The sequence below is a fragment of the Schistocerca serialis genome, chromosome 8 (assembly GCF_023864345.2).
Source record: "Schistocerca serialis cubense isolate TAMUIC-IGC-003099 chromosome 8, iqSchSeri2.2, whole genome shotgun sequence".
NCBI lineage: Eukaryota > Metazoa > Arthropoda > Insecta > Orthoptera > Acrididae > Schistocerca > Schistocerca serialis.
The window spans coordinates 326,789,057-326,814,971 of NC_064645.1; the positions used below are offsets into that span (position 1 = coordinate 326,789,057).

Consider the following 25,915-nt stretch of genomic DNA (forward strand, 5'->3'; position numbering starts at 1 on the left):
TGGGTTCGATGACGGTTTGGATGTACCGTGCACTATTCAGTGTCCCCTCGACGATCACCAGTGGTGTACGGCCAGTGTAGGAGATCGCTCCCCACACTATGATGCCGGGTGTTGGCCTTGTGTGCCTCGGTCGTATGCAGTCCTGATTGTGGCGCTCACCTGCACGGCGCCAAACACGCATATGACCATCATTGGCACCAAGGCAGAAGCGACTCTCATCGCTGAAGACGACACGTCTCCATTCGTCCCTCCATTCACGCCTGTCGCGACACCACTGGAGGCGGGCTGCACGATGTTGGGGCGTGAGCGGAAGACGGCCTAACGGTGTGCGGGACCGTAGCCCAGCTTCATGGAGACGGTTGCGAATGGTCCTCGCCGATACCCCAGGAGCAACAGTGTCCCTAATTTGCTGAGAAGTGGCGGTGCGGTCCCCTACGGCACTGCGTAGGATCCTACGGTCTTGGCGTGCATCCGTGCGTTGCTGCGGTCCGGTCCCAGGTCGACGGGCACGTGCACCTTCCGCCGACCACTGGCGACAACATCGATGTACTGTGGAGACCTCACGCCCCACGTGTTGAGCAATTCGGCGGTACGTCCACCTGGCCTCCCGCATGCCCACTATACGCCCTCGCTCAAAGTCCATCAACTGCACATACGGTTCACGTCCACGCTGTCGCGGCATGCTACCAGTGTTAAAGACTGCGATGGAGCTCCGTATGCCACGGCAAACTGGCTGACACTGACGGCGGCGGTGCACAAATGCTGCGCAGCTAGCGCCATTCGACGGCCAACACCGCGGTTCCTGGTGTGTCCGCTGTGCCGTGCGTGTGATCATTGCTTGTACAGCCCTCTCGCAGTGTCCGGAGCAAGTATGGTGGGTCTGACACACCGGTGTCAATGTGTTCTTTTTTCCATTTCCAGGAGTGTAAATTGCCTGATCGGATGAGTCTAGTTTCAAATTGTATCGAGTGGTTGGATGTGTACGGGTATGGAGACAACCTCATGAATCGATGGATCCTGCATATCAGCAGGGGACTGATCTTGCTGTAATGGTGTGGCGCGTGTGCAGGTGGGGTAACATGGGACCCCTGACATGTCTAGATACGACGTACGTAATTATCCTGTCTGATCACCTGCAGCCATTCATGTTCATTGTCCATTCCGACGGACTTGGGCAATTGCAGCAGGCCAATGCAACGTCCCACACGTCCAGAATTGCTATAGAGTGGCTCCAGGATCACCCTTCTGAGTTTAAACACTTCTGCTGGCCACCAAACTCCCTAGAAACAAACATTATTGAGCATTTCTGGGATGACTTGCAACGTGCTGTTCAGAATAGACCTCCACCCCCTCGGTCTCTTACGAATTTCTCGACAGCCATGAATTGAAAGAATCACTGTGGAAAGACCCAACACACATGGTCCGCAGACGTTCGCGGATGGTGGACACACTGGTTCCTCCTCTGCTGTCACCTCTTACGTCAATGAATCAGCAAAGAATGTGGAGTAGATTCGTATGTCGTTTGTGTCACCTGGTGTAGCACCTTCTCTTTCAAAAACAACGACGAAAGTTACTTTCGGAAAGCCCCTCGTATAGAGTCTACGCCAAGGTCACCGAGCATCTATTGTTCTTGTGCTGGCAAAAGGTAAAAAATTACTAAACAAATGTCTGTCCAGATACAGAGACAAAACCCACAGATAAGATGTCTATTTTCTCTTTTTAATATATTTTCTTGCTGTAGCTGGTCTGTACTTTCTAGCCTGTTTTGTCCATCACAATTGTTTTTCTGCCAAATACCGTATCTTATACCCTAATTTTAGTGTATTTTCATTATCTAAATCCACCAGCACCGCTTCATTTAACTCGGCAACACAGCATTACACTTTTCTGCTTCTGTTGCCGTTCATCTCACAACATTTTTTCCAGACACTGTCCATTCGTTCAGCTGACAGAATTACGATGTCAGTGGAAATCCGTAAAATGGTTCCAATGGCTCTGAGCACTATGGGACTTAACTTCTGAGGCCATCAGTCGCCTAGAACTTAGAACTAATTAAACCTAACTTACCTAAGGACATCACACACATCCATGCCCGAGGCAGGATTCGAGCCTGCGACCGTATCGGTCTCGCGGTTCCATACTGTAGCGCCTAGAACCGCTCGGCCACCCCGGCCGGCGGCAATCGGTAAAGATCCCTTGTTTAGACTTAGATCTTTCGGTACTTGTTTCGCCGTTCGCCGATCTGAGATCAAAATCTTCTTGGTCGGTTTGTTAACAGTCTTTGCGCCAGGACCACCGAGCATAAACCGTAATCGCGCTGACGAAAGGTCAGAAAAATCATTAAACGCCGTTCGAGAAACAAGACAAAAGCCACAGGCAATACGACGAATTTCTCTGTCTCAGAAACGTTTTGCCTGCTGGTGCCAGTCTGTATTTTGTAATCTCTTCATTTTATCCGTCGCTAGCCATTTTTATGGCCAAAACCTGTACATCCTACTTTGTCTTTCGGTAATCCAGATCCTGGGATGAAGACCTCATGGTGTTCTTTTTTCATTTTCTAATAGTGTATTAAAGAAAATGAGAGTACCAACCTTGGAGAGCTCCTAGAATTAACGAATCTCTTGTATAATCTTCCCAGTCTGTGCCACAGAACCACACCCTCTGAAACTAATGCTACGAGTATGAATGGACTAAATTAAACTAATTTAAAAGCAGGGTACCCTTAAGTTCGGTGAAATTTGTTTCTCTTGGTAGCATCCACATATTCATGAGCAGCAGATTTCAATGGCAGCTCAGTATTGCAAATACATTAGATTACGCAGGACAAAAATCAAAATAACTTTTTTTAAAAATATAGTCATATTGCAGAGAATTAAAGTATTAAATGGAAGAGTGTGTTTCCAGTAAAAATTGAACAAATATCCGTTATCGACATAAATACCGCTGCTAATATATGTAGACCTGTTTGAGGTTGCAAACATTGCTGACTGGTGACAAATGATGAGCACATTATTAAGAAGACTGCTCGGTTGGTTACAGTATGTTACATGTGGAGACAAATTAAGATTGTGTTTAATTGGTTTTATCCTGTTATTCAGTCGTATTTACTCACAGAATTACTTTATTTCATAGCTTATTCTCAGTGGTCTATCATTCAGTATGCAAGGCTTAATTTACGTCTATTATCATTTGTGACATACAAGTAGTTACGAGGAAAATTCAGATTACGTAATTAAATTGCATACTGCACTCATTTTCGCCTGTATGCTTATATGCGCTGCTGATGCGTTTATACAAATAATTTATGTAGTACTGAAAGAAAAAACAATATACTCTGCATAAAATCTTGTTACATCGAGAGTTGCGGCATTGTGCGGATTTATTAAAGTGATTATAAAACATTTTCGTACACATTTTTCTCTAACAAAAACACTTTGTTAACAAATAGCAACGTGCTAAAATTAATTTTTTTTCATTAGCTATTTATATATGAACATTTAATTTCGATCAGTATTTGTGAGCTTTTATGTTGATTACTATACCCTAAGTTGGTGGCTTGTGAATCTCGACTTTTCTCTAATGTTTGAGTCCTTCACTTATGTTAATTTTCAAAGCATATAACGCCACGTTTCATTCGCTGACTAACCTGATAGTGAGTAAAAAATGAGACGAGAAATAAGCAAAAGGTGGGGCGGACCAAATTAAAGGTATCTGAAGTGAACTTTGATGTGTGAAACAAAACATAGCGGATCAAGACTATATGTTAATATGTAATGAAGCATTTGCAAATAAAAACAGTGAGAAGTAACTTACAGTCGCCACAGATGGCTCCATACCAAATGTGAAGTGGACCAGTCAATAGCGCAGTTGATTTGTGGTACGATGAGGCTTCAGAAGAAACTGTTTACGAAGTCGTCCAAAACGCGCCATTTACAAAGCTGTCCCCACGGAAACTTACTTAAAAACATTCGACGAGGATGGGATTCGAACCCACGCGTGCAGAGCACATTGGATTAGCAGTCCAACGCCTTAACCACTCGGCCACCTCGTCTTGCGCCGCACAAGCGTCTAACTACGTATTTTCTATACAAAGTAAATTTCATGACGGCAGAACTGATTTGTACAAGTGATCGCCACCGTATTTTTTTAACTCTGTGTTATCATCCCATCATTAATAACATGTTCGTAGCCGATGTAACTCAAACGAGTAGAGACTGTGACTGGCAGTGAGGTCAACACACTTTATTTTGTTTCGCACTTACAAGAGCGCCTAATTGTCATGAGCGATTTTGTCGATATCTGAGATATATGCACGCTTCGCGCCAAATGAAGCACACAGTAATAAGAGTTCCAGATGCTGAAGTGTTTAGAGAAATGAGCATTCTTGGCGAAGTGGGTGCGACATGACACTTTCGTGTTAGCGAAATATCCACTGAGCGGTTGGCGCAGCGGAAATAAGCCTAAATAAGGCTTACTATAATCTATTTATTAATAATTTTATGTAAGATATGAAAAGGGAAGGTATAAAATATATGGTGGTCGAATTCGTGGGGCAAAATATAGGGATTTCATTATTTCACCAGAATGTGAGAAATTAACAAAAAAAAATATACAAAGAATATTTGAGTGATTTAATGAAATGCAGGAGGACAAATAAATCTAAAATTATACGACGAGATTTTTCCAAGATGAAGGATCGCCATCATGTAGTATTGAAGTGATTCTCTTTCGCCCCCTCTCAACGCACTAGCTACTGTAATCCTGCGGTGTCTATATCGAAAGGAAAAGAATTTGAGCTCGCCTAGAGATAAAAGTAAATCACATCCCGAGAAGAATTCATCAAAATACATTCCAGTGGAAGTATTTGGTGAATCAATACGTTACACGTTTATTGCTGCTACTCTGTTCGAGGAGAGAGAATCTTTAAAGAATATAATCCAAGTTTGTTTTTTCTGAAGAAACTTTAAAACCATCATAGCTATAAAAACTTGGCGTTTATAATGTTTTCAATGCGCGGAGAAAATTTCTGCTTTCGCTGCTTTTTTGGATGCGTATTACACAGGCACGTGTAAGTCATCAACTGTAAAACAATAGAAGTTCGTATTAATTCGATGGTCACGAGTAATCCTTGCAACTCCTTCCTTGAAACTTATTTGCAATCGCACATTTTCGTTGATCTTTCCTTTTGACGCCGTTTAAGAAAATAGTAATAAGTACAATATATTTCGCATTATTGCAGTTTATTTGCAACGTAAGTAACACAAAATTTGAAATAAAATGTTTACGCGTATAAATTAGCCCCACGGTCCTCCGATTACTATTCTGTACCCGTTTGGATGTGCCAACCAGTGCCTGGATATTACTCTAGTATAAATGGTTCATGTCTCTTGGCTATGTAGGGTATTGGGAAAGCTCCGTTACAGACTTACAGAAGGGAGTGAGCATATAATATGCTGAATTGGAACCGACGTCCAGAAACGTCATCTAACGACGCTGTGGAGCGTCCTAGTAACATCTGCCGGCGCCTCTAAAAGTATGTATATCCAGGGTGATTCCATCATGTTACAAACGTTCATGGTGATGGAGGAGGATAAATGTTGTAAGTAGCCTGTTTATATGTTTGTATGTTGCACTCAGCAGCATTCAGTAACGTTCAGTTACTTCAGCAGTTTAAGTAAAAACGTAGAGGTTTCGATGTGTATTTGAGGTAGGAGACCCCGATTCGCAAACCACTGAGTAGAAAGTTAAAATCGTTCTGATACCTCAGACAGTGGAATACATGTGCCGGTACTGTTGCTAAGAATGTCATGTATGCAACTTTCAGAGGTGGTAGTACGGACCAAAAACAAAGACTAGTAAAGATGGGCTCTAAAAGGCGTACTTTAAGAGCTATCAGCACTTTCTCATCTTCACTAGTGTGAAATATTTCAATTGAGCAAGAACTCGTAGCTCATAATGTAAGCGTTTTAGACCCCAAGTTTACTGGACTTTTTTGTTTGTTTTGTTCCGTACTACCAGCTCTGAATGTTGCATACATTACATTTTTAACAAAAACATTACCGGTACATATAATCCACAGTCACAGGTATCAGAATGATTTTCGCTTGTAACTTTTGAGTCTTTCGTTTCCGAACCAGAGACTCTTAGCTCAAATTGACATTTACCCATCTCCATCATCTTCGAAAGTTGGTATCATCACGGAATGACTGTATATACATAAATTTACAGACGCCGCTGCCTAAAACTTTGGTGTTCTGTAGCGTCCTTGGAAGACGTTTCCGGACATGGTTCCTATTCAAGATATGTACTCGTATTTACTCCCCTCTACTACTTCCAGAAATTTGTAACGGGAATTTCCAAACATCCTGTGTAGAGCTACCACTTCAGTCACTTTCATTTCTGGTAAAGCTCTGGATGTACCACAAATTTGGACGAAATCATTGATAAAGAGTAGGCGCGTTCCCCATGTTAGGACAAATTAAGAACAAAACATTAATACAGTCCTCGACAGAGACTATTATTGAGTTAGTACGAGAAAAAATACAAAACTACACGGTAAATTGAACTTGATTAAAACCGTAAATAGCTGATAAGTGATTTAATCGCAAGCGACTTCCTCGACTTTAAGTAGAATATTCAGGTGGTACTACATGGAAAGGAAAACATTTTAATATTAAAGGACCAGCAATAAAAGCAAACGTAAATAAAAGCGCTTACAGCAGTGTCACATCGATCAGCACACGCATAGGTCGTCGTCGTCGTCGTCGTCGTCGTCGTTGTCGTCGTCGTCGTCACCCCCCCCCCCCCACACACCACCACCACCACCACCACCACACGTTTACAGTCACAGAATCCAAATTTATGAAGAGTGGAAGTCGTCAACAAATGAACGGAGGGAATAATGCAAGAGATGAGGCACTACGGCTAAAAGAATCGTGATTAATGTAATAAATGTGGTTAAAGGAGTACAAATAATGAGTATCAAATAACATACCATCGGTTGAGCATCAGTCTGACAAACATAACCCATTAAGCAACACCGTTACTACAAAGATAAAAGCTCCCAGGAGGATAAAATTGTGCAACATTAAAATCGGGAGGGGAGAAGCTAATTAAGCTGTTGGGTCTACATGTACATCAACGAGGAAATTGAAATGTAGATGAAGAGCAAACTTATTAAAAACGTTATGAGGTTATAAACTTTATTTAAGACACCAGAAACTACTAAAAACCGAGGATAAAAAGCAGATAATAGGGGACCCGATTTGTAAAGGCAAACCTAGGAACGAGAAGGACAGAGTACTTAACCGCCTAAGATAACTCGAATATCCAAACCTATGAATATACGAAAGTCACATACCGTGAAGTTGATTGAAGAGAAGATACAGCACTGCAGGCAGCCAGCAGTATACTGAACTGGCGGAGATCACCATTAGACTGGAGGCGCTAGTGTGCGATGGAAGACAATTCGTGATAGGCGCGGCGGGATTTTGAACTCCAAATGAGCGCCGTAACAGTGGGACATCGTATCTAGGTTGCTTGGTTGATTTTGGACGAAGTACCAAACAGCGAGATCATCGTCCCATCGGATCAGGCAAGGATAGGGAAGGAAGCCGGCCGTACCCTTTCAAAGGAACCATCCCGGCATTTGCCTGAAGCGATTTAGGGAAATCACGCAAAACATCATCAGGTTGGCCGGACGCGGGTTTGAACCGTGGTCCTCCCGAATGCGAGTCCAGAGTGCTAACGACTGCGCCACCTCGCTGGGCATATCTAGGTACTAAAGAACATAGTAAAAACGAAGACATGACTATCATCAGCGTAGCTTATTGTACTAGTTGGAATGCTAGAAATATAAATTGTGACGGTATAGGGTACCAAAAGTGAATACAAAAGTCGTGGGATCCTAGAAATTACGTTACACTTTTCGAACAATCAAAATTGCTTAGAATATCGCAGAGTCTTAGCTCGATCTGGTTATTTAAAGAATACAATCGGAGTGAGTTTTTACTGCGAGCAGTATCCAGCTCCTCAAGGATGTTGAAAATCAAGCCTTTCTCCTGACGAGGACTGTTACTTCACACAAAAAGATGGGCTGGCAGTGGGATTTCCCTTGGCCTTTCGTTTAGCTAACGTTCTCATGGCTAATGTCGAACGTGGCGTCATGGAAAATTTCCCCACCCTACCGAAAAACTGATGCTGTGATGCAGATACGCCAGTGACGTTTTGCTACCCTACGACAGCAATAGGGTCAATAGTGATCGGTTTTTGGATAAATTAAATAGCCTCCACCGGAATATTCAGTTTACCACGCTACACAGTGTGTTGGGTTCACTTCCTTACTTAGATTGCATGATCACGTTGCTGGATTCCATTATCTCCTTTGGCATTTGTAGAAAACCTACATCCACGGGCTCAGTAATCCACAGTACAGTGGTTTATCGTCTCAATCATAAAATGGCCGCTTTTAGAGTAATGCTAAACAGGATGCATGAAGTGCCCTAATCTGGTGAGACATTCGAAAAGGAGTAGTAGGTCTAAGTCATTCAAGTCATGCTTTGCGTAATGGTTACAGTGTCGATTTCGTTATGATATTAATAAGGACATTTTAATGAAAAGAGGTTCTAATCCGAGATCTGTTCGTATTTATGGCATTACTTTCCAGCCTATAGTTAACACCTCTGAATGCCATGGTTACCATAGGTTTCAGTACTACGGTAAGAATTCGGGGAAGATTGGCGCCAGTCTCGTAGCAAAATAAAGCTCCCCTGCGTATTTTATACCTCAGACCACTGGTTATCAGTACAGACACATAGAAAGTTCTACAACCTGTAAATTTTATGCGCCCGGTGTTTGCGGTAACCAATGTGGTCATTGTCAAATGAGGTACATCGGTCTGACTGGTAGTCTTTTAATACATTGGAGCTCAAACTCCCGCGGCGCCTGTCACGTGTTGGGGTCCTCCACCGCACACTAGCGCCTCCGGTGTTCTCGCGATCCCCGTCAGTCCAGTACACCGCTGACCGCCTCCCCGTACCTTACCCTCTCGGCAATCAACTTCACTGTATGTCAGTTACATGTATTGATAGGTTTGGACATTGGAGCTATGTTAGAGGCGGTTCAGTAAGCTGTCCTTCACGTTCCTACATTTGCCTTTCTAAATGTAGTTCACCATAATCTGATGTTCATTCTCGTTTTTTTAAATTATTATCATCATTTATTTTATGGCCTTCATTGGACCACTCTAGTCAAAAGTACAAAGTTGTAAACAAGTTGTTACACAGGGATACAATTTGGCTCAACAATAATTTAATATGATATTTAGGTAATATAATTAATAGTCTATTCTTATATGAAAGGTGTTTTGCACTTCTGTCTGCCCAATATTTCTTCATTCTTTCAGTTATTTTCTTTATTTCTTCATCTGAGACCACTCTTCCTGTACTCCTTTTATTGACTTTCATTTGTAGTCTGGTTTGCGGGTCTTGCAGTATTCTGGTTTTCTCTGTCTTGTTTTTTAGGTCATCTACTGTAATTTGGAGTTCTTTCATATCTTCCTTAATTTCTGTGATCCATTTAGTGTCGCTCTTGCTATTCCACAATTTTTGTATTATACATTTACTAGTTCTGTTTTCTGGAATTCTCATCAGACGTCCAAAGAATGAGATGCTTTTCTTCCTGATCGTGCTCATGACTGGCTCTATTTTCTTATGTACTGTTTCATTTGATGCTATTCTCCAATGTCCATTTATTTTTTACTGTTTATTTATACATGTCCTAATTATTCTTCTTTCTATTTTTAGTATTCTGTCAATTTCTGCTGTATTAGTTGTTTTGAAGATAGTTTCAGCTGCATACGTTATTTCCGGTTGTGTAACTGTTTTATAGTGTTTTAATTTTGCATCTATAGATAGGCTTTTTTTGTTGTATGTAGTTTTGGTAATGTAATTTGCGTAGTTCAGTTTTTTATTCTATTCTGTCATGATGGCTTCTCATTTAGATTGTATGTTATTATTTCACCTAAATATTTAAATTTATCAACAATTTTGATTTCCTGTTCTCCTATTGTAATTTTGTTTGCAAGTGGTGGATCAGTTAGCATAATCTCCGTTTTTTCAAATGATATTCTAAGGCCTACTTTCTCTGCTATTTCTTGGAGTGATTTCACTTGTTGCCTGGCTTCTTGAACAGTGTTGGCTAGGAGAACAAGATCATCAGCGAATCCCAAGCAGTTTAAGCTAATATCATCTTTTGCACTTCCAATTCTTATCATTTTTGGATTGTGCTTGTACCATTCTCTCATTATGTATTCCAGTGCACAGTTGAACAGTAATGGTGATAGGCAGTCACCTTGTCTTAAGCCTGTTTTTATGAGGGATGGTTCCGAAATTTCTCCTCTAAACTTCAATTTTGATTTGGTGTTGGTTAGAGTGAGTTGTATTATATTAATTAGTTTTGGATGGAGTCCTAGATTTCTTAAAATTTTTAATACTGAAGATCTGTGGAGACAGTCATATGCCTTCTTAAAATCTACAAATGTTATTGCCAGAGGTTTGTTCTGTTTCTTGTAGTATGCCATAATCAATTTTAAACTAATTATCTGCTCTGCACAACTTCTCCATGGTCTGAAACCCCCCTGATATTCCCCTAACTACTGTTCTAATTGCTCCTTGATTCTTTCCTATAGGATCTTGGATAGAATTTTGTATGTGCAATCTAGGAGAGAGGTTCTCCTGTAGTTGTCTGGGTTGCTCTTATCTCCCTTTTTGTGTAGTGGGTGGATGATAGCTGTGGTCCAATGTTCGGGGAATAGTTGTTACCCAAATTTTTGTTAGAGCCATGTGTAAGGAGGTCTTGACTGTGTCACTTGCATATTTCCACATTTCAACAAAACCCTGATCTTCTCCACATACCTCTCGGTTTTTACTATTTTTTGATGTCTTAAATAAAGTTTTTATATATACATATATATATATATATATATATATATATATATATATATATATATGTGTGTGTGTGTGTGTGTGTGTATATTTTTGTCATCAGTCTTCTGACTGGTTTGATACTGCCTGCCAAGAATTCCTCTCCAGTGCTAACCTCTTCACCTCAATTATTTGCAGGATGTATACCAATATCTGTCTTCATCAACAATTTTTTGCCCTTTACAGTTCCTTCTAGTACTATGGAAGTCATTCCCTCATATCTTAACAGATATCCTATCATCCAGTCTCTTCTCCTTATCAGTGTTTTCCACGTGTTCCTTTCCTCTCTGATTCTACGCAGAACCTCCTCGTTCCTTACCTTATCAGCCCACCTAATTTTCGACGTTAGTCTGTAGCACCTCATCCCAAATGCTTCGATTCTCGTCTGTTCCGGTTTGCCCATAGTCCACGTTTCACTACCATACAAAGCTGTACTTCAGACGTACATTCTCAGAAATTTCTTCCTCAAATTAAGACCGATATTTGATGTAAGTAGACTTCTCTTGCCCAGGAATGCTCTTTTTGCCATTGCTAGTATGCTTTTGATGTCCTTGGTCCGTCCTTCATTGGTTATTTACTGCCTAGGTAGCAGAATTTCTTAACTTCATCTATATCGTGACCATCAATCGTGATGTTAAGTTTCTCTCTGTTCTCATTTCTACTACTTCTTGTTACCTTCGTCTTTCTTCGATTTACTCTCAATCTAAACTCTGTACTCATTACTGTTCAGTCCGTCCAGCAGACCATATAATTCTTCTTCACTTTCACTCAAGACAGCGATGTCATCAGCGAATCGAATCACTGATATCCTTTCACCTTGAATTTTAATTCCACTCCTGAACACTGATAGCCTTAGAGAGGTTTTCCGCCCGCATCTCGTGGTCGTGCGGTAGCGTTCTCGCTTCCCACGCCCGGGTTCCCGGGTTCGATTCCCGGCGGGGTCAGGGATTTTCTCTGCCTCGTGATGGCTGGGTGTTGTCTGATGTCCTTAGGTTAGTTAGATTTAAGTAGTTCTAAGTTCTAGGGGACTGATGACCATAGCTGTTTAGTCCCATAGTGCTCAGAGCCATTTGAACCATTTTAGAGAGGTTTTCAAAGTATTCTTTCCACATACTCGCCCTCTCCTCTGCATTTAACAGTGCAATTCTCGTTGCACTCTTAATGTTATTACCCTTGCTTTTAATGTCATCGAAAGTTGTTTTGACTTTTCTGTATGCTGAGTCTGTCCTTCCGACAATCATTTCTTATTCGACGTCTTCACATTTTTCCTGCAGCCATTTAGTTTTAGCTTCCCTGCATTCCCTATTTATTTCATTCCTTAGCGACTTGTATTTCTGTATTCCTGAGTTTCCCGGAACATGTTTGTACTTCCTCCTTTCATCAATCAACTGAAGTATTTCTTTTGTTACTCATGGTTTCTTCGCAGTTACCTTCTTTGTGCCTATGTTCTCCTTCCCAACTTCTGTGATGGCCCTTTTTAGAGATGTCCATTTCTCATCAACTGTACTGCCTACTAAGCTATTCCTTATTGCTGTATCTATAGCCTTAGAGAACTTCGACCGTATCTCGTCATTCCTTAGTACTGCCTTACCCCACTTCTTTGCGTATTGATTCTTCCTGACTAATGTCTTAAACTTCAGCCTACTCTTCATCACTACCATATTGTGATCTGAGTCTATATCTGCTCCTGGGTACACCTTATAATCCAGTTACGATTCTCAGACAGACGCTCCACTGGTGGTATCTTATCTGATACTTCTCGTTTTAAGTTGAACCATACATTAAGTATTAAATTTTAACCATACATTAACAACGGTTCTTTTGGTCGTAGTGCCTCATCGCTTGCACCATTCGCGCCACTGCTCTGCCGGTTATTGTGTGTTGACGTTTTCCCCTCTTCATAGGGTTGGACTCTGTGACATCGAACGATGGAGACGTCTCCGTGCACTAATCTATATAACAATATTCTAAGTGCTTTTATTTCGGTTTACTTTTATTGGCTGTCCTTGGTTAATTTTTTAATGTATAGAATACGAGGATGCTTTCATATATGAACACAGTATTGGTTAAAGTCGTATCAAGGAATTAGACACAGGTAGCGCGAGGTGTCCTTGTACGTCTTTGTAAGTACGTACTTTGCTTGGTCACGCTATATAGACGTTCAGATATGACAGCTGTAGATAAATGAAATAAATGTGATATTCACTGAAATACAGCAAACATTCCGGCAAACAGAGTGCCTCAGATGATACAGCTGCTATCTGAGGCTGCAGGTTCACCACCATCACGACACCATAATAGAATTACGGAAGAACGTCCAGAAGAAACCGCAAAGAGTGGTTCCTTTGTACATTTGTCCTTAAAATACGAGATGCACTAAATGTCTACAGTTCTCTATCAAACACTCATCCAGGAAGAAACTCCAAATGGATGCACAAGTAAATAATTGTGGTTTTTAATTATTTGCATTTATTACTCCGAATTTAGACACACGCTGTATCCCTACAAAAGAATGGCCCTGGCTAACAATAACCTATACCTTACATGAATCACTTAAAAAAAATTCTTTATTAACACAACAATATTAATCATACATATTTAGCCCACCTCCTAACATGATTAGTGGGCCACTAATTGTTACATAAAACTAAGTTATTGCAGCTTAATGTTACAATTACGTTAGTGAGCTTCAGTTTAAGTTAAGTTACTAAAGTATGGTTAGATTCCTACAACAACAATGGGCAGTTTTGTTATAGCTACTTCTAACCTATAAATGACTACTAACTGCAGCGTCACAGGTGTGCCAGTAAAATACAAACCTACTTAGGGTGGCCAGGCTCCTCGAGCTAACCCCGGGAAGCATGCCCCTGGCACTGGGCCGGCCATGGTTAGTATTCGCTGCAGTTTCCTATGTTAATGTTCTAAACTAAGTCCTACTACTACTAACTTAACCTACGTCATCATTGGTGCTTTAGTCGCAATCGCTGTGATTGACCCCCCCCCCCCCCCCCCCTAATCCCGTACGTGGCGGTTTCCAACTGATGGAAGTCGGCCATTCCACGCACAGGCGGTATGGGAATGGGATCAGGTCTTAATCGGTTGGTTTATTAATTTGGTGTCTATTCTTGGTACCTCAAGTATTCTATTAACACTTTTCGCGATACCTCATCTGCCAGAGCATTCAAAGTATGGAAAGTGTCTTCTTGTCTTAGGAGATTGTATGTCTCGTTATTTGGAAGTCTGTCTCGGAGTGTTGTCGCAACGTCGTTGAAAAGAGGGCACTCGAAAATCACATGTTCGGGAGTTCCTTCCGCCGCGCCACAGTCACACTCGGGGGTTGTCCTTTTCCCAAACCGACATAAGTATGTCGGATAGGGTCCATGACCAGTGAGAAAGTGGATGAGTCCTCGTGTAGGTTCAAAATATTTCATGGCCCGCGTTCTTTAACGTCAGGTAAGAACTGGAATGTTCTTCTCCCCGTTTCATCTTCCTCCCAATCCCTCTGCCACAGTTCTTCCCCTCTGTTTCTTATTTCCCTCTTATCCCCTACTCTCACACCCATAATGTCTATTATTTTCTCCCCATTCCCTTTTTTTGCCCAATACCAAGCTGCTTGCTCACGTATCTTGATGTCTAACGGGCAGAGCCCCATTATGACTAACAGAGCTCCCCCTGGTGATGTCCTGTAGGCACATACTGATCTTAGAATCATGTTTCTTTGGACTCTTCTCACTATGATGGCGGGCACGACCCGCGTGAGCCTGTGCGCCCAGACTCCCGGGCCGTAACCCACTACTGAGGTCAAGATACTATTGTTATAGAGTTTGATGAGATGAGGGGGGAGATGAAATCGTTTATGTCCAATGGAAATGAGGTTATTTAATAATTGGAGGGCTCTCTGGGTTACGGTTTCTATGTGTTTTCCAAAGTTCCATCTCTCGTCAATTATGACTCCCAGATATCGCGCCTCCCGTCGCCGAAGAACTGGTGAGCCATCGATTCTGACAGTGGGATTCCTGATAAGCTGACCTTTTAGCAGTAAGTATGTGGATTTACTAGGAGATATTTTCATCTTCGTGTTAACGCACCATTGGTGCAGTTTTTCAATGGCCCTTTCGACTTTTGGCTCGATGTCCTCTCGGCTACGACCGCCGACCAGCAGGAGGAGGTCATCTGCGTAGGCTATCACCTCTAGCACTTCTTCACTTTGTTGTAGTCCTTCTAGTAATGGTTCCATATGGATATCCCAGAAAAGGGGCCCCAGAACAGAGCCTTGGGAACACCCCTTGGTAATTACTTTTCCAATTCTCCCGCTAGGAGATGATAGCCAAACCTCCCTGTCCTTACAATAGCTCCTCAGACACCCATAAAGCGGCCCTCGACACTCCTTCTCCCGTAAACAGGAGAAGAGCGAAGGCCACCACAGGTTGTCAAAGGCGCCACTGATATCCACCATGATGCCGACGACGTACTTATGCGGGGTTGAGCCGCAGACTTCAGCCGCCAGAGCGATGGCATCAGATGCCGACCGCCCCGGCCTGAAGCCAAACTGCCTGCTGCTCATCCCACACAGCACCCGGTGAGCCGTCAATCTGTCAGCCAGCAGTTTCTCCAGAAGCTTCCCAAACAGCTCCAATAGGCAGATTGGCCTGTAAGATTTAACTTCAGCCGGATCTTTTTCTGATCCTTTTTTTTTTATTACCACATTCGCGGTTTTCCATCTCTTGGGAAACCTCCTTTGTCTAAGACACTCATTGAATAGGTGGGTCAGCGGCGCGACTAACTGGGGTGCCAGAAATTGCACCACCTCAGCCACAATGCCGTCTGGTCCTGGAGCTTTCCCTCTTTTTAGGGATCTTATATGTGCAGCCACCTCCTCTTCCGAGAATGGGTAGACTGCCGTGTTGTTATCGTAATCTACTAGATATGCGTCTCGCAGTTGCTTCTGGCTTTCGGTTTCTCCATCCGCATTGTCGTCAGGCAGCAGGGACTGGAGAAGGACCGCAGCAGTTTCCTGCCAAGATTCTGTCATCCCATCCCCCCACCTGACTGTTGATAGCTCCAGAGGAGAGCGGATTTTTTCCCTTACTAATTTATAAGGGAGATCCCACGGATCTAGAGCCAACTGGTTCAGCACGTAGCTTTCCCAGCTGCGCATTCTCACTTCGCGTAACTCCTTCTGGAATCTTTGCTTGGCCTCCCTGTATCGCAACTGCCATCTTTGCCTTTCCAGCCAGACGACACTGCGCTGGTAGTTCCTTCTTAGCATTCTGACAGACTGACGTAGTTCCTCTAATTCGGCCGACCATGGTGACGGCGAGGCCGCCACGGCCTTCCTCCTGGTTGGTACAGCGGTCCTCACCGCTCTATGTACCGCACCCACCAGTTCCTCAGCTCTTTCATCTATGTCTAGGTCTTGATGTACGTCACCTTCCCACCCCATGGTCCAGCGGCACTCTCTGTCACCTAAAGTGAAGGTTATTAAGTTGTGGTCACTCGTGGTGGCATTGCTTACGACTTTCCAACTCTTTATAAGGTTTTCTGCATTGTGTGATGTTATGGTTACATCTATATTCGTGCCTTGTCCTCCTCCTGCAGTGTAGGCAGGAGGATTGCCCGGCCTGTTGGCCACCACGAGTTGCGAAGCCATAAGAAAATCTTCCACTTTTTCACCGTTTGTGTCTCTGGTGCCGCTGTACCACAGGGGGGATTTTGCATTGATGTCAGCTGTTATGATTATCTTTCGTCCCCGCAACGCCGCGGTAACTCTTGCTAGATGTTCTAAGTGTTGTCCTATCTCATCTCCGTATTGAAAATACATATTTATGAGAATAATTACTCCCATCGGGGACTGAAGCTCCACGACGTTGCAGTGACGAGTTGTAAATTGTGAAAGCGTGGTTACCCTCAAGAGTTTGTTTGTAACTACTATTGCTGCTCTAGGGTCCTCACCTCTGCTGACAAACTGCCAAGTTGTGGCAGCAAAAGCTATTTTCCCAGCTTGGGAGTACGGCTGCTGTAGGCAGAGCACATCCAGTCTCCTCTCCTCCACCTCTTTGCGGAGCTCCTGCATAACAAGTCGGCTGTTGTGCGTATTTAATTGTCCAATTGTTATCTCAGTCGTCATGGGAAGTATGTGTGGAAGCGGTCCTCCGGCCAGGTCTTACTCCAGTCAAAAGCAATTCGTCCGTTTGCCAGTACGGCCTGTTCATAAATGTCTTGAAGGTCAAACTTTTCACCACGTCTCTCAAAGACTTTTTTCAGTAGGTCTCGCAGGGCTCCGAAATCAGTGGGGAGATTCACTGACTTGAGCTGAATTCTGTCCACAGCCTCCATTACCGAGAAGGTTACCTTTCTACCCTCTTCGTGTCCTAAACGGACCACATGCCGTAAGGCTGTGGCCAGGGTAATCGGCTCTTCCAGCCTGGCCAGTTGCGTCGTGTACTCGATGTTGGGGTACACCCTTACCGGGTCCACAGGTGGCAATCTGACCACTGGAGTGTTCTGCGTTGTGGACTTCAGACTAGTGCTTGTGATAGCATTGTCTTGGATGGGTTGGCTGTCTTTGAATTTTGTCAGGGTTTTTGCAGTCATAGGATGCTCTTGCCGCTTCAGATGGACTGTCGGCTTCGTTTCCCGGCGTTGAGGGGCGGGATCTGTGCTCAGTACGGGGAAATCTATTTGTATACTTATATCAACCATGTAAGGCTGTGTTTGGATGGCCTTGTCTATTGTTACTGTCTTAGTGGCACCCGAAAGCGCCACCAAGAAGTTCTTAAACCTGGTTGCCCTCATAGCGTCCCTCCTCTTGCTCGGGGATTTACGCTTTGGCATCCTGTTTGGTGGGCTGTGATCAGCCATAATCAATTTTGGAAATCAATCGTTGTTCTAACATTCTATATGTTGGGCAATTACGTCCCGAGGCTCCGCATGACTTTTTCCCGCGGCTTTTACAGGGGATACAGACCGCTGCTGCTTTGCAGTCTTTGCGGTTGAGTCCATTTGTGCCACACTTCGTACAAGCCGACTTCCTGGCACAAAGCCTTAGGATGTGGTCCAGGTCACCACAATTGTGGCAGCGAGGTATCACGATGTAGTCTTTAACGTTGATTGAATGGAATCCTACATATAGTCTGCCCATTGCTGTGATCTTCCTCCACATTGTTGCCGTGACCTCAGCAACGTGATGGACCACATCACGCATCCGAGGCCCCGTCTTGAATCTCAATTTGAAACCATTTCGAAATTCCTCCTCATTTAGATCATCAAAATTTTGTTCTTTTATTGTGTTCGTCAATTCGTCATCTGTCATTATAGTAGGCACGTCATAAAGGATTATTAAAGGATTTCGTTTCTTCGGAGGTTCACACTTAACAAGTGAGTTTAATTTTTGGTTGTTTAATAGTTTGTCTTTGTCTTCCTCTGAGGCTACTTCCACAACCACCGAGTTTCTGCTACTTACCTCACAACTTCGTTTTTCTGGCGGACACACGTCCAGATCGCCCGCTCTCAAAATTCTGCCATCTCTCTCCCCACCACTGCTGGCGGCTCACCTCCAACTGCGCAACGGTACGCGCTGTTCACAGCCAACTGCCCAACACTACAATAGCAAATATTCCAAAAATGCAAACCAGCTACAGACTGCACACAGCACAGACAGTGATTTTGATATAGAGCGCCACGTGACGTTACCAACATAAAAACCTAAACAGCCTACTTACAATATTCTGTGATTCGTGCTCAGGGCAGAATAAGACCTATGCTCTCTTCATACACCGTCACTACTTCGTTAGCCGGCCGAAGTGGCCGTGCGGTTAAAGGCGCTGCAGTCTGGAACCGCAAGACCGCTACGGTCGCAGGTTCGAATCCTGCCTCGGGCATGGATGTTTGTGATGTCCTTAGGTTAGTTAGGTTTAACTAGTTCTAAGTTCTAGGGGACTAATGACCTCAGCAGTTGAGTCCCATAGTGCTCAGAGCCATTTGAACCATTTTTGAACTACTTCGTTCACACCATTAAGAAATTAGTGTGAAACTAGTATTTGGAATGAGAGGACACTCCTACATGTAAAGTGATAAAAATTTTGGTTTGATAAAAAAAAAGAAAGTTATTGAAAAATTGCCGAAAGAGTGTGGGTTTCACGCTTCTGAAACCGCAAGAGTGAATCAAAGACCTTACAAAGTCGTTCTTGCTCAGCTAAAAAGTATGAGATTGAACCACCTTTTCAAAAGCGTATCACAAACCGAAGTGTTCTTTTAAGACACGACCGCTCAGAGAAGCTCTGGCAGTGAAGGAAGCTAAGCTCTTCAAATACATGTTTACGTATAATGTAGGCTGGACACCAGTACGTTTGGAACAACCTAGTGGTCTACAAGTAGACGTCGATACTGAGTGTCAACAGCAGGGACCTGACAAATTCTTACGTCTTCATCGAGCATATAATGTAAGTGTTTCGCAATATGAAACCTTTTGAAAGGTAAAATCACGATTGTTTTGAAGATAACTAATTCTGGGGTTATATTTTTATAGCTCCTCCGAATACTTTATGAAAAATTTGCAAACTTTGAGGAACTTAAACAGAGTTGCTGTCAAGGCGAAAGTAATTTCTGTTCTAGTATACCACTTAACGAATCAATATCCAAGACCAACAAAAAGAAACTTCCTATGCTAAACAACACAAAGAAGGGACGAAAGCTTACCATGGGGATGTAGCTCAGTGGTAGAACGTTCACTGTGTATGTGAAAGGCCCCGCGTTCGATACCCTGAATCCCCAACCATCTTTCGTAATGAACTTCCAACATTAGTCAGTAGCATTAAAATATTGATCACACAAGGGCAGTGCGCGGATTCGAAAGCTCGGAACTACACGAACACGTGCTTACAATGTAAATCACTCGTACCAAAAACAGGTTGAAAACTGCGCGTCTTAGCACGACAGAAATTTTAATAACAAACTATTCAAGATGTAGGGGAGCAGTTTTGGTAGCACGAAGAAAGAAAATATGTATTTAAAGCACACACGCATCAGTGTCCCCACATATTGCTCTATTTCCATCTTCTTAAAATAACTGCGCTATCTGAACAACTTAACAAATAGCGTTTCATAGATATTCAAAGTACAGGTGTGGGGATTTCAAAAAAGTGGTCAAAACAAAGTGGAACAGAACAATGTGCATATCTGACTGATGCCGTTTTTTTCACATTCAACATCACTTCTGTATTCAGGCAGCCCAGCATCGAACGCCATACTAATTATATTAACAATGATATCGGTATCCCAGTATCATAACCTCCCGTCTGCCAAGGATACTGTAGTATATTATTGTACTTCAGTGCAGAGAGTTGATTATATAGCACAGAGTGAAATCAGATGATGAAATAAAGATCGCGTAAGTACTTGTTTTTCACATTCTAGTCGTACAAAAGGAGGGATACTTCTTATGTGGAGCATCTGTTTAATAAAGAAGTATACATCAACAGGTTGACAATATTTTGTTATCATCGGTGTGTTTTAGTCCTATTATATAGACATTTTGTTTCTTCGTGTTGCCGAAATTCCTCTCTTCGACCTCGAATAGGCGTTCATTAAAATCTCTGGCGTGATAAGACGTGCAGTTTTGCACGCAGATGGCTGATACCACTATTTTTGGGATGAACGATTTTTATTCTACGCATATTTTCGTGGGATTCTGAGCGGTCAGTATGACAAGCTTCCCTTGACAAAAATTACAGATTATTAAGTGCGAATTATTTGCAAGAGTATAGACGCCGTTATCAATGCTTGGGTATTGTTCCTGACTTCGTGAGTCACGTAAAATCTGGTTTATCAGCTGTATATATTAGAAACACTTCGTTTGAGACGGTACGTTTCAGAATCCTCTGTGAGAATACAGGACAGTTGAAGTTAAGTGTGACGGCCGCGGTGGTCTAGTGGTTCTAGGCGCGCAGTCCGGAACCGCGGGACTGCTACGGTCGCAGGTTCGAATCCTGCCTTGGGCATGGATGTGTGTGATGTCCTTAGATTGGTTAGGTTTAAGTAGTTCTAAGTTCTAGGGGACTGATGACCACAGAAGTTAAGTCCCATAGTGCTCAGAGCCATTTGAATTTTTTTGAAATTAAGTGGATATTTAAAGTGCACAGCTACTGCACTTGATATAGCAGCAAAAGGCTAGAGGACGTGGAAAAATAGTTCGCATTCCACTTTAAATGCCACCTTGACACAGGTCCCGGTGGAGGTTCGAATCCTCCCCTGGGCATGGGCGTGTGCGTTTGTTCATAGGATAATTTAGATTACGTAGTGTGTAAGCTTAGAGACTGATGACCTTAGCAGTTAAGTCCCATAAGATTTCACACACCACCTTGATACAACAAGTAAATTGTCTCATTTAGGAGCCAGCCACACTATCATGCTGTAATTCAGCCAGAAAGTCTGTGCTCTCCGAGATTTGTTGTGTTAACGAAGAGAAACGTAAGATATTCACAAAGGAATACAAAAGATACTTACTAAGACGAGACTGACAGACTTACAAGCGAATGAAACAGAATAAATAGAGGATTAAAAAGTGAAATGTTTGCTTTCTTGCAGTACCGTATTCCTTTACAAAGTTATGAATCTCAGGTCCGATTTGACTGGACGTGGACACAACTCGGTTATTAAGGGGGAGGGAATGCGTAATATCAACGTTCTTCGCCGTCGTTTGTAACGTGGTGGTATCGGCGGCAGACGCTGGATCCTTCCGGCGGGTCGCCTCGTAGCAGAGGCGGCGAGTCGGCTTCTGTCTGCGGTGTCTCGGCTTCGCTGTGAGCTCCTGGACCGGTCTCCACCATGAGCGTCCACCGTGGGTTGGGTAGCCGAAGCAACGATACACGGTGCCGGGGGGCGGACGTTAGGCAAGGAAACTGCTATTCCCAGCCGGCCGGGGTGGACGAGCGGTTCTAGGCGCTACAGTCTGGAATCGCGTGACCGCTGCGGTCCCAGGTTCGAATCCTGCCTCGGGTATGGATGTGTTAGGTTAGTTAGGTTTAAGTAGTTCTAAGTTCTAGGGGACTGATGACCATAGAAGTTAAGTCCCATAGTGCTCAGAGCCATTTCAACCATTTTTGCTATTCCCAGTCGAGTGTTTCATTCCCAAGCACCGAACTCTATGGATTTGTACATTTAACTTGGAAAAGGATAAGTCACAACGTGACGATGAACATCAGACTGGGAGTATCAGATTCAAAGTCAGCACACTAAGTAGGCTAGGAGTCAAAGGGCCTCCGTGTCCTCTAGGTTTCGTGCTGTCTCACCGACTCTCTCTTCACTCCGCATCGCTCTCCTTAGCTCACAGACTCAATTTTCTTTCTCCGCTTGGCGTTGTCATTTGCGGACTACATTCACAGGGCCACCCTGTGACCACGTCTCCCAGTGCCGGGTGGAAATTTTCTACCTTGCTTGGCCTGATATTTGACTCGTGAGCTGGTGTTTATCACATATTCACTGTAGAGGCTATTCTCAACGTCCGTCACACATTCTCCCGATGTTTTTCCGCACTCCTTAATTTCTGCGAAAGCAGCCGCACAACATTTTCTTTTAACGGCTGTCTCTGTGAGAGGCCTGGACCGTTTTCTGTTTGCGCTTCGTCTAAGAATCTGCTGGTGTTCGTGATTTATGACCAACGTTCTTAATGTCCTGCGAATTCTTTTTCTTTTTTAAGCTGGATGACTCTTCTTTCGCAGTTTCACAGTTTTGCACACCTTCCTGTGCGAGTTCTTGGCACGTTTGTCTCTACACTCCATCTCAGTTCACTTAATTGACTTTTGTAAATAACAGATTTTAGCTATCAGTTGTCCTTTGGAATTTTTATTGGCAGATCTAGATTTCAGTATTCCATTAACTGTGTACAAAGCCAGACCAACAGGCATTACATGCATCGGCCAAAAAAAGGATAGTGCATTGAGAATGGCTAGTTGCTAGCTGAAATCTAGATCTGCCAACAAAAATTCCAAAGGCCGACTGATAGCTGAAATCTATTATTTACAAATCAAAATAACGGTCGCTGCGTGCAACAGCCTCTGAATGGAGGGTAACCTGACTAATTGACTTTGTAAATTATAGGGATTATTTGGAATCTATTACATCATCGACATCGGTATTCGCGACTGGAAACATCAGTTCCCTATATTTTTTCGAATTTTCACGTAAAGGTCTTCGCGGACGGGATAAATTTCTAGTAAGTCAGTGGTTCACAGCACTCTCAACCTCACTAAAGTTTCGGGTTTCTAGACAAGTAACTTCCAGTCTATATCTTCGGAATTATGATGTGCAAGCGATCGGTAGCATACTGCTATGTGCTTGATATCGAAAAGTACCGTGAAAATGGTATGATATTCTGACAAAAAATGTGAAATTAGATGTGTTCTTGTAATCCCAGAGTCTGGAGATCATCGTAGAAAGCAAACAAACATGCACGTCGGGACCAGAAACAGCAATGTCTCTGTACCGAGGGGAAACGAGTCCGTCTTTGTACAACAGTATTCGCGGTATATGTACTAGTGTCTGGCGGTCGCTACTGCGTGTCCTATCGTCAGATACGGATAGATGCAGCACGTCGATAGTCGGAAGGGGAATGAAATCTTTTCTTTTTTACATAGAAAATTATGTGCGCTATAGATACTGAGATTCGTTCCAGAACCACAGTCGTAAAGAGAAAACTTACCGAGTACATTGCTCGGTGTCAGACTGCGGTAGCAATCCTAATATTTAATTGTAGTTACACCGATAATTATGTCTGGTTCCCAATATTTTTGTGAGTCTGGAGATGGCCGTTGAAAGCGTAGCAGCAAGCCAGCAGGTCAGGGCCGGAAACAGCATCTCAGCGGAAGCCTTTGTTCCGAGATGGGGCTTCTCCATCCTTTGTACACCAATTCGGAGAGTCCAAGAAAGCTACTGGCATATGACGATTTGGCTCGCGGCTCCCCCTAGGAGGGCGAATAGTGAACTAATACCCATTTGCCTTCGGGACCGCGTGTGTCGCGTGTATACTGTGCGGAAATTTGAGAAAATTCAATACGAATGTTTGCGCTGGGAGTATGGATAGCGGTCCAACTGCTACAGAGGGCAGATAACCCTCTGGCCGGATACGATGAGCTACACCACTCGGTCACCTCGTCTTGCTGTGTGTTTGTTTATGCTACTGATTTTGTGTACGTAAGTTTCATTAAGACATAATTCATTTGTACAAGCGATTGCCACCACATTTTCTCTTAACTGTGTGTTGCCATCACATCAGCAATGATACATTGGAGATGAGTGAATGGCAGTGAGGACAACACACTTCGTTGCGTTGCGCGCTTATTACTAGTCACCCCGGGCACAAAATGAAACTCTCAGAACTGGGGTCTTCAGATGGCCAAGCGTTTAGAAAAAAATAGTATTCTTGACGCCGGTCGCTAACAACATGAGCCTTTTGTTTTGGCATAAATTCGAAACAGGAGCTGGCGCTGTTTTCAATTTCTACATCACTTAAACAGCAAAATGTTCAGTATATTCTACGCTTCAATAAATTCATAAAAGGTATGAGAAGGAAAGGCAGTGGTAGTTGTGGTGGACGATTCCGTGGCAGATATAGGAATTCCGTCATTACTTAATCACAGTCTGGGTAACTTACAACAACCTTGTTTAAAAGGAAATTACTGTTGTGATGTAGTGTTCCCTCAAACAGATGGACGGCGTCGCACACCGTCAGCGCCTGCATGTCTGTCGATGTCTCGCTAAGGACTACACTATGGCACGGATGATGACTTCTCTTCTGTTGTAGCGCGTGCCACGAAGAGGGTCCTCCGTTTTGGCGAACGGCTCGTAACCGCATTGACTGATATCGGGTGAAATACGTTGGGTGTTGTAACATCTCCCATTCCCAGGTAAGCAGAAGCTCCTGCACGTGGTTCGCCGTGTGACACGACGCATTGTCATGAAGCACGACAGGATGCAGTGCCAGGAGGAACAGTGTAATGCGCTCCGACCACTTGCCATTTCAATCTCGATCTATGCACGACGTTCATGTTTCCCAAACATATTGTTAGATCGCTTGAACTGGACTTGCACACTTTCAGACAGTGCACACAGCAACTGATTCAGACACAGCCGTCGCCACCCACTGCACTAACAAAAGTGACGTGCTACAAGCTGCAGGCAGTGGGGATCCCGAGGCCCAGGAGAAAGGCAGGCCGCGCCGCGTACGTCATGAAGGTAGGCCTGAACTCGTCCGTTCGCTCAGCTCAGCAGACAAACTTCCTTTTCTAAACCTGTGAACTCGCAACTGGGGGCGTACATACTAACGAGAATCACATCTTCTAATGGAATATGCTATTATGAAGTCTTACTGATTAACAGTACTGCAACAAAATTTAAATTAAGATAAAATTTAATTAAGATATAAATGGCATAACAGCTTGTTTGTAGCATTTAGTCTCTTCTGCTTAACAATCCTTATTTCATACAATACTTGGTGCCATCTACAACCGATAATCATCTTGGCACGATTTTAATTTCATTGTACCACAGAACAGCCGTAACAAATTATAAGTAAGCCGGTGGGCTTCCGATCATTGTAGGACGAATAACAGCAAGACTCCATAATAGCGGATTCCAGTAGAAGATGCGCACTAAAATCGTGAGGTCTATAGTTCTCCAGCAAAAGTATCTAAAAGAATTTCAAGAATTTATGCAACATTTACCCAGTAATGATACTCTAAATGGATGCACAAATAGAAAGTTACAGTATTTAATTATAAACATTTACCACTCAGAATTCATACTGTATACTGAATGGAAGAACCATTCTACAGCGTAGCGTTTCCAGCACAAGGCAGTTCATAGCTAAGGAGCAGCTATCTGCATCCTTGACTGAAAGAGGACAGGGGACATGGGAGAGTGAGCGCGCACTTTCCTGG

General features: G+C 43.2%; 1 non-coding gene across 1 annotated transcript; it reads right to left on the reverse strand.

Moving 5' to 3' along the window:
• Positions 1-3,969: 3,969 nt before the first annotated feature.
• Trnas-gcu (transfer RNA serine (anticodon GCU)) lies at positions 3,970-4,051 on the reverse strand. Its single transcript has one exon. It is a non-coding gene; the product is annotated as a tRNA-Ser (tRNA).
• Between the last annotated feature and the right edge of the window lie 21,864 nt (positions 4,052-25,915).